At 41.8% G+C, this 10302-nt stretch overlaps 1 non-coding gene across 1 annotated transcript; it reads right to left on the reverse strand.

The window, feature by feature from the left end:
• Nucleotides 1-9903: 9903 nt before the first annotated feature.
• LOC144371805 (U6 spliceosomal RNA) lies at nucleotides 9904-10010 on the reverse strand. Its single transcript, XR_013431935.1, has one exon. It is a non-coding gene; the product is annotated as a U6 spliceosomal RNA (small nuclear RNA).
• Nucleotides 10011-10302: the final 292 nt, after the last annotated feature.

Consider the following 10302-nt stretch of genomic DNA (forward strand, 5'->3'; position numbering starts at 1 on the left):
TGTTGTCTCATTTTATATATTCCAGTGGCCAACAAAAGGGCAACACAACCATTCTTGATAGTTCCAGTTAGGACTTTAAAGAGAAATCAAACAGATGTTGGATCCTCAACTTGCAATATCAGACCTAGGGAACTGACTAGTCAATTGTTTCATCTGTCAAAAATGGTGATCTGGGCCGGGTGTGGTGGCACACACCTGTAATCTCAGTGGTTTGGGAGGCTGAGGCAGGAGGCAGGAGGATCAAGAGTTCAGAGCCAGCCTTAGCAACTTAGCAAGGCCCTAAGCAAGTCTTTGAGATCCTGTCTCTAAATAAAACACAAAATAGGACTGAGGATATGGCTCAGTGGTTAAGGACCCCTGGGTTCAATCCCCAATACACCCCCTCCCAAACTTTGATCTGTACTAGGCATGGTGGTGCAAACCTGTAATCCCAGTGGCTTGGGAGGCTAAGGCAGGAGGATGGCAGGTTCAAAGTCAGCCTCAGCAACTTATTGAGCCCCTAAGCAATTCAGTGAGACCCTGTCTTCAAATTTAAAAAATAAAGGGCTGAGGATATGGCTCAGTGGTTAAGTGCCCCCCTGGGTTTAATCCCCAGTATACACACACACACACACACACACAAATAAAGGTGATCTGCTATAAGATACCAAGGTGTTTCCCCATTTAAGCCCTGATACTGGGATAATTCAGCCTGTTTGAGTAACCAAACAGGTTACTACAACCAAAGAAAGCTTAACATTGGTGATGAGTTGGAGCAAGGACAGGAGATTCAAAAGTAGTGTGAGATAGTCTAGAAGGGTGACTAGAACCTGTTCCCCAAAACACAAAAGAGATATGTGATTACACAGAAAGAATCTGGGACCAGTGGCTTCAGCCAATTTTGTTAGTCATTGACTGGATCATCTTGGCCTTAAACTCTCTTAAAACCCTTAGTTTTTCTAGAAAATGGAGATGGTGTTACCTGCTGAACTGGCTTCCTCAGAGGGATTCTTGCCTGATGGGCGACCATACTGAATGAAGTCCTTTCCCACTCTTAAGATTCTGTGACTTTTTTGGTAGTAAATGTGAAAGTGCTTTGAAAAGTGCTAAGTGGTATAAATGTAACATCTGTGTCATTGTCATTGTTATAAATGCCTCTTGTGGATTTCCAGAGGCTGATGTTCTCCCTACATCTGCTAAGCAGGCCCACCCCAAAGCAAGTTTCCTGACTTCCAGGCCAGGGTTCTCTTCCTGACCTTATAATGTCGCTTTTAAAAATTAATAAGCTGAGTGACCAGCAGAGAACTTCCCAAGGAGGGCCCTGCTATTTCCCCTCTCACAGACATTTATTTTCTCTTCCTTGGCAGAGTATAAACTTCACTACAAGCCACTGAAGAAAATAATGTTTTCTGTTAAAATCACTAAGCTCAGTGACCAGGCAGCTCAAAATATAGCGGAGTGTTTCCCAGGGAGGTTAGGTCCCCACCATCCCCACCCCCATCCAAATTTATCTTCCCTTCCCCAGCAGAATTCAAGCTACTATATAAACCACTGGGCCCATGCTATTTTGACCTTCTGGATAGGCCAACTTTAGCCACAGGAAGCCAGTAACTGAACAGGACACTCTTGGTGCAGATTGGCCATAGGTTAATGACAGGTTTCATTTCTCTAGATGGTCAGTGGTGTTCCACCCCACCTCTCGCAGAATATGTCATTGCCCTGAGTGAAAGGGCCCAAGGGCAGTGCTTAGAAATGAGTTTAAGCTGTTATACATCAACCAAGGATAAAGTCCTCTGCTTCTGTCACACACCATTCCTTCTGACTTAGCATATACTGCCTTGGGTTGTTTGTATTTTTTCCAGAACACAAGCATATGGCATGGATCCCTTCGTACAAACCTTGTAGCCCCTTGAACATTGAGCAAAATGTTCTGTACATAATATTCACATGATTTGAAAAACAAATTCCAAGTAATGTAAAAAATACGATCTTTTGAAGTATTTACAGTCCAAAAGAAATTATACTGATACAAATCCAAGAAACTTGGATGTCTGCTTGCTTCCACCCTTTCACCTCGAATGATGCAGATTGGTTTAACAGCCCACCACGTCTCAGTAACGTTAATGTATGGTTACCTTTGGCAGTGTTGATGCTGGGACCTACGACGAGTGCAATTTGGGCATTAGTTAGCTTTGCCAATGATTGTGATATATCATCTATAATATATGATATGTGATATGGCCAGTGGAGCCAAACAAGTCACTCGGAGAGTGAGTTATTGGCTTTCTGGACAGAAAAGGTGTTGGGTCAAGTCCAAAAACAGCATTGAATTTTCCTACTCTGTAAGCAGCAAGAAAAATGAGGGCCAAGGTGACCACAATCCTATCTAGCTTCTACATCTGCATTTACCAAGATGTTTTTAAAGTCCTTGATGTTAACTCCAAAAAAGCAGTAAAAATGGACCAAAAGCAGAAAGATGTAAAGGGTGCCTTCCTGTCTCTAGGGACAATTAGGCAACCAGCCAGCCTGGCCAGCTGAGAGAGAACAAGGCAACCTGCCCGGGAGACAAAGCTGAGGTCAGGCAAAGAACTGAAACTATTCTGCAAGAGGGATGGGGGTTTGAAAAATTAAAAACAGGTCAAGAAGTAAGCCAAGGGTGGGAACCAAACCCTGAGCTGCAGGCCTTTGGATGTACATGTTCCAGATCAGGGTGTCACACTGAGCTCTGCAAGCAGTGTGTCAGCCTGCATCAAGGTATGTTGTCCTCAGCCTTAGCTTGGATGCATTTTCCATTCTCAGGCTGATTCACTTTGAATTCAACAAAACAGTAGAGGCCTGGGGGGAGGACAGATTTTAGGGCCTCTTTACCTCCCTCTGAAAACTGATGCTAGTGTTTTTTAACCCAGCACCTTCAAACAAAGGGAGAGCATGTTAGCTTCCTTCTGGGAAAGGAAGGAACCAAGTTCAGGGTGGTTTGGGTCATGCTTGCTACTGAGGCATTAATCAGGGTCCTGACATAACTGGAAAGGGCTGGTTTCCTATTCATGTATAGAATCATAAAGGGGGCACAACATTCAAACAAAAGGCCAAGGAAACCTCTCCCAAAGATCGTATCAACTGAAGTTATGGACCAAGGAGTCTGGCCAGACGGAAAGCCCATTTTAGAAAAGGACCCTGTTTTTCCAGGCATTCCTGTTACTCCGGATATGACTATAGTTTCAAAGAGGTCACTGGAGTAGACCTTAACTTCAAATGGTCCTTGGGGAGTGGCCAGTTATTCATGGTAAGGCTATTTTTCATTATCTCTAGCAGTAAGGAGCCGCAGATATCCTATGCTTAAGATGGTGGCCATTGTGGTTTGCTAGCTCCCCATCCATTTTTCCCTCTCAGGTTGTTTAGCCAAAGTATGGTTCGAAGAATTACTTCCAGATCCAGTGGATGGAACCTAATGAGTGTGAGCCAGTCTTAAATAATCTTGTGCCCCTGGATGTTACAGAGATACCAGGCTATGAGGATTAGCTTGGGAATGGGCATATGACCCAGTTCATATCAATGAGAGATGAGGGAAAGTTTCCTGATCATTAAGAAAAAAGGTCCCTCCATATCATGTCATATATGGATGAGGTCTGAAACTGCTGTAGACCTCATTCAGACTTTAGGGTAAAGTCAACTCAGGGAGCAGGTCAGGATGAGGAAGAGAGTGGAGACAAGGAGCTGACGCTACAATCCTGTGTCCACCTGCCTTTGAACTTCCAGTTTTGTGAATCAAACACTTTCTTATTTTGGGAGGTGGATACTGAAAATAAAGACTGGTTATTCACTGAGACAAGAACTTAGAGATCATCCAGTGAGGACTCAGGGACTGAAAAAACACAAACTCAGAAGAGACTAATGCAGAGCACTGATTGTTCACTAACAAGGAGTGTATACCTTTCCAGTGCCTGAAATGTTTGTGTTCTCTTAACTTCCATTCCTAGTACTCAAGTAAAGCTGAACTGGAAGTATTAATACAAGTAACAGCAAAAATAGTAATAACAGTTTGATGTGCCCAAGGTCACATAGCTAGTAAATTGAATCCTCTCCACAGTCCAGTGGTAAGAATTATACCCATTTTACAGCAGTAGCAACTGAGGCTTGGAGAAGTGAAACAAAGCTACTTGGATAATAAGTGATGGGGTTACTAGGTGTGATTCTGGGATAACTACTATCTTTCAAGGAATCATAATCAAGGGAGGGGAAAAAGGGTAGCACCTGGGTTGTTTCCCCTGACTGCATCTTAAATATTTAAATATGCCTTTGTGATGACCCAGAGTACTCAGGGCTATTTCCTTAAACAATGCTCTACACTTACCTACAACTTTCTACAATCCACATCTTATTCAGTATTCACTCAGTCAGGATGAGGGAAAACTTTATTCCTTGCCATACAACATCCAGGTAACTGATTTTACATTGCTTAGCCTTTTAAATTGATCCCTTATACTTGAGATTTTTGAAACCATTCTCAGTCTCTTGCTGATTTTGAGGGAGAACCTTGGTCTTTTTTTTTGTGTGTGTGTGTGTGTGTGTGTGCAGTCTACCAACTGAGAACCCTATATTAACAGCACCTAGGGTTGGAGTTTTGTCTTGTTTTAACATCAGTTTCAGAAAATGACATTGGCTGGCCTTGTCCTAACATCCCAGAAGTCTACTTTATGTGTATTCAGTAGACCTCTCCTCACTGTTTTCACAATGACATGGTATTAAATTGCCCATTTTTGCCCGAATCATACATCATTGCAATAAATGTTGTTTTCTTTTCTTTGTTTCTTCTTCTTCTTTTTTTTTTTTTTTTTGTACTGGGGAATGAACTCAGGGGTACTTAACCACTGAGCCACATCCCCAGCCCTTTTTTTCGTATTTATTTATTTTTTATGTGGTGCTGAGGATTGAACCCAGTGCCTCACACGTGCTAGGCAAGCACTCTACCGCTGAGCCACAACCCCAGCACCCCCATCCCTTTTTATGTTTTATTTAGAGACTAAGTTGCTTAGGGCCTCACTTAGTTTCATGATCCTCCTACCTCAGCCTCCTGAGCCGCTGGGATTACAGCCATGCACCACCACACCCAATCTCTTGTTTTTTTATTATGTCTTGATTTTCTAACTAGATGGTTTTCCTTGTTTTATGTTAGAGTCTTTGCTCCCTCAACAAAATGGCAAGCTTCTTGCAGGCTTCGACTGTGTTTTCTGCTTCCTACATGTTCCCTACAGCTCCAAACGGAGTGTTGAGCGCATAGTAAACTTTCAGTAAATGCTGATGGAATTGAATTATGAACTATTGTCTCATGTTCAGCCTTTCCTCCAGGGCTTTCAGTTAGAACATTTGGCTGAAATGCCATACAGAGAAAACTGAATTAGGGAAAAAACATGCAATGTATGTTAGAGTCAAGGTTTCAGGCTGAGCTTTGCACATTACCTAATGTTTTGACTTCTTGTCAAGTCAGTTATTATCTGGTCTCACAAACATTGCCTTCCTTTTTGTATCTTTTAAGTGGAAATTTTCTTCTCTTTGCTCCCAAATTTCACCTTTTCCCCTCCTCTCAAATCTTAGAGTTGTGCCTTTTCATCTTCTGAAGAAGGTACTGTGTAGCCATCCTTGAGTGACCTAATTTGGAACATGTGCCATATCACTTCTGTCTTCACTTTTCTTTGCTTTTTCTTTCTTTCTTTCTTTTTTACATTAACAGTTGCATGTAGATGACAAGAGCTCAAGGGTGACAACAGAAATAGGAGGCCCAGCACTGGCTGTCTTTATTGCTCACACTCTTAAGGGGAAAGACAGGGCATTCATACAGAATGAAGCACACACATGAGAGGATTCTGGTACAGGAGGGGACTAGAAGAGTCATCAATTTTAACCTAATTTACCCCTTAAGGAAATCAGCACTAAAGCCATTGCCAAAACTTTGCTTCTTCCTAATTTGGACTTCAAAACCTCTCACAGTTGAAAGAGAAGGCCACTGTTGTCTTCTTTACTTTGTACACTGTGTCCCAGACATTGTGTGGCACAGTTCTGTGTTCCTAATGCCTGAGCAGGGCCAGAGGGGAAGATCTGACCCCATCATGGAGGAAACAGTAGTACTGACTGCCCATCTTCAGTCATGAGGTCTCCTTGCACTTAAATTTCAATAACTAGATTCGGGTAGCAATGCCCCCCTTCAAATAGACATCCATGAGAACTGACTGCGTGAGGGAGGAAAAAGGCCCTTCTCCACTGCCCTGGCTCCCACTCTGGGCCTCTCTGCACCTGTGACTGTTTGAAATCTGCACCCTGCCAGCTTTGTTCCTCAGTAATCCCTGCTGAGGGAATTTGGGCCTGTTCTCCACAGCCACTTCCATCTGCACTTGGCTTTCGTCTTGAGTCCACAGTTCTGGCAAGTACTAACTTCTTCGAAGCCAGTAAGAGGAGAGTGCACGTTCAAAATCATCTGCCTGGAGTTGGAGGGAGTGGAAAATGGAAAACATGCTCAGTTTGGAGGCATCTCATTCTTTTGGAAAATTATGAAACCTCCACTGGTTTATTGTTTGTCGTCTGCCAAGTGTCTTTTTTTTTTTTCCAAGACAGAGGAAACCATCTTTGAGTCTCTTTCTTTCTTTGTGTGTGTGGAGGTGCTGGTGATTGAACCCAGGGGCACTCGACCACTGAGCCACCTTCCCAGCCCTATTTTGTATTTTATTTAGAGATCAGGTCTCACTGAGTTGGTTAGCACCTTTCCATTGCTGAGGCTGGCTTTGAACTCGTGATCCTCCTGCCTCAGCCTCCCAAGCAGCTGAGATTATACGCATGTGCCACTGTACCTGGCTGATTCTCATGCTTAATAACACAAATTATATGCAATTATTTGCAAACTTGCCAGATAAGGTAGGGTTAGGATTTAGCATATTTTTAAAAATATCTTTAGATGTATGAACCTTTATTTTATTCATTTGTTTATATGTGATGCTGAGAATATATGAGCTCACACATGCTAGATAAGCTCTCTACCACTGAGCCACAGCTTCAGCCCACCTTATTATTTTGGTTGTTTATTGTGACAGTGAGGTCACAAATGATATACTGTGAGTAAAAATAAGGTTTGACCACCCGGGGAGTCCTCTGTGTCTGAGTATGTCAATATCTATCTTCCAGGCATATATTGTCCTCGAAGCTTTGTGCTCCTTAACTACCCTGCTACCTACTTCAACAAAAGGGAGGATATGAAAATTGAATGTTTCCTTATATCTCTGACATTTTGTCTTCCAAATTTCCCCTCATCATACTAGAGTGGAGGGAAAGACTATGAGTACATTTATTAGGGGACTATTTGGCTATAGATATGTTTCTGTTTGGCCGTATTGGGGACTGAACCAAGGGCTTCATACATGTTAGGCAAGCATTCTATCACTGAACCACATCCCCAGCATAGGGCTATGTATTTTAAAAAACTACTTCCATTTGTGTGTGTGTGTGTGTGTGTGTGTGTGTGTGTGTGTGTGTGTACAAGGGATTGAATCCAGAGGCATTAATCACTGAGCCACATCCCCAATCCTAAGTCACTAAGTTGCTCAGTGATTTGCTAATTTGCTGAAGCTGGCTTTGAATTTGCAATCCTCCTGCCTCAGCCTCACAAGGCTAAAGCCTTCCATTTGTAAAGCATGGTTTAAACACAATAAAACCTCAGATAAGCCACTTTGTTTACTCAAAGTGATGGGGTTATAAATTATAGAATCATAGATTTTTTAAAAAACTTTAATTTATATATATAAAACACAAAACAGCTGTGTGTGGTGGTACATGCCTGTTATCCCAGTGGCTTGGAAGGCTGAGTCAGGAAAATTGTGAGTTCAAAGCCAGCCTCAGCAACTTAGTGAGGCCCTAAGCAACTCAGTGACAGCCTGTCTCTAAATAGAATATAAGAAGTGCTGGGGATGTGGCTCAGTGGTAGAGCACTTGCTTTATATGTGTGAGGCACTGGGTTCAATTCTTAACACCACATTATAAATGAATGAATAAAATAAAGGTCCATCAACAACTACAAAAATATTTTTTTAAAAAGGGCTGGCGATGTGGCTTAGTGGTTAAGTGCTCCTTAATTCAGTTGCTAGTACCAAAAAAAAAAAAAAGTACACAAATCATCAGTGTACAGCTTCATTAATTTTTACAAAATGGATGTGACCATGTGTCCCTATCTAGAACAAGAAACAGAATATCTTCTCTGTATTAGTATTCTGTGACTGCTGTAAAAAATTACCACAGATTTAGTGGTTTAAAACAACAGGAATTTATTCCCTCACAGTCCTGGGTGCCAGAAGTCTGAAAGCAAAGTTACAGCAAGTCTGTGCTTCCTCCAGGGGCTCTCGGGGGGGGAATCTTTTTCTCACATTTTCCAGCTCTGGTGGTTATAGGCATTCCTTGGCTTGTAGCTGCATCACTCCAAAAATCTCTTACTCTGTCTTCACATGGTCCTCTTCTCCTTTTTCTGAGCCTATTATTCTTCTGTCTCTTATAAAAACACTTCTCTGGGCTGGGGTTGTGGCTGAGTGGTAGAGCGCTCGCCTCTCACATGTGAGGCCCTGGTTTCGATCCTCAACACCACATAAAAATAAATAAATAAACAAAATAAAAATATTGTGCCCATATATAACTAAATTTTTTTTTAAATCTTGAAAAAAAAATACTTTTTCCCGGGTGCAGTGGTGCACACCTTTAATCCCAGTGGCTCAGGATGACGCAGGAAGATTACCAGTTCAAAGTCAGCCTTAGCAACTTAGGCCCTAAACAATTCAGCAAGACTCTATCTCTAAGTAAAATACAAAAAAGGGCTGGAGATGTTGCTCAGTGGTTAAGCATACCTGGGTTCAATCCCCAGTACCTAAAAAACAAAACACTTCTCATTGAATTTAAGATTCCCCTCAGATTATCCAGGGTGGTCTCATATTCAGATCCATAACTTAATTACATCTGCAAAGATTCTTTTCTCAAACAAGGCCATAATCACATGTTCTGAGATGTGGACATATCGTTTTGAGGGGCCACCATTCAATCTACACCCCTAGTCTCTCCTCTGAGCCACTGCCCTGTCAAAGGTAACCACTATCCTGGTCTCTAACACATAGATTATCTGTGTCTGCATTGAACTTTGTATAAATGGAATAATACAAAATGTGATCCTATGTGTCTGGCTTCTTTGACTCAGCATCATGCTTAGGAGATTTATCTACATGGTTGCTTATAGGTATCGACCATTCTCACTTCTGTCTTGAATGGATATTATCATAACTGTTCATTCCACTCTTTTTGGGTGTGCGTGTGGTAATGGGGATTGAACCCAGGGGTATTCTACTTCTGAACTATCTCCCTAACCTTTTTTTTATTTTTATATTTATTTTCCTCCTTCTTCCCTCTATTCCCTTTCCTCTATTCTACCAGTTTTTCTATAGTTTTTTTTTAATTAGTATAGTATATATATACAAAATGATGAAATTCACTGTGATATAATCACATGTGGACATAGCAAAATTTGATCAATTTCATTTCATTGTTCCTCCCTTTTCCTGTCCTTCTTCCTTCCCCCTCAATCCGCTTCCTCTACACCACTGATCCCTCTCTTATTTTCATGGGATTCCCCTTGCCTTATTATTTTCCCTTATTATAGTCTAGCTTCTGTATATGACAGACAACATCCAACCCCTGAGTTTCTGATCTGTCTTATTTCACTTAGCATGATGTTTTCCAGTTCCACCCATTTAGCAGTATATACCATAATTTCATTCTTCTTTACGACTGAATAAAATTACATTGTATGTAAGTGTGTGTGTGTGTGTGTGTGTGTGTATTATATATCACATTTTCTTTATCCATTCATCTGTTGATGGGCATCTGGGCTGGTTCCATAACTTGGCTAAAAATGTGAAATGCTTCACAAATTTGTGTGTCATCCTTGTGCAGGGGCCATGCTAATCTTTTCTGTATAATTCCAATTTTAGTATATATGCTGCCAAAGCTAGCACATCTTTTTATTTTTTTATTTTGAGACAGGGGTGGCACTATGTTGCCTAGGACTTCACTAAGTTGCTGAAGCTGGCCTTAAATTAGTCATACTCCTGCCTCAGCCTCCCAAGTCACTGGGATTACAGGCATGCACCACCACACCCAGCTCACTCTACTCTTTTATGAGTGTGTGTGTGTGTGTGTGTGTGTGTGTGTGTGTGTGTGTGTTACTGGGGATTGAACCCAGGGCCTTGTGCATGGGAAGCCGGCACTCTACCAACTGAGCTATATCCCCAGCTCCCCATTCTACTC

This window comes from Ictidomys tridecemlineatus, chromosome X (assembly GCF_052094955.1).
Source record: "Ictidomys tridecemlineatus isolate mIctTri1 chromosome X, mIctTri1.hap1, whole genome shotgun sequence".
NCBI lineage: Eukaryota > Metazoa > Chordata > Mammalia > Rodentia > Sciuridae > Ictidomys > Ictidomys tridecemlineatus.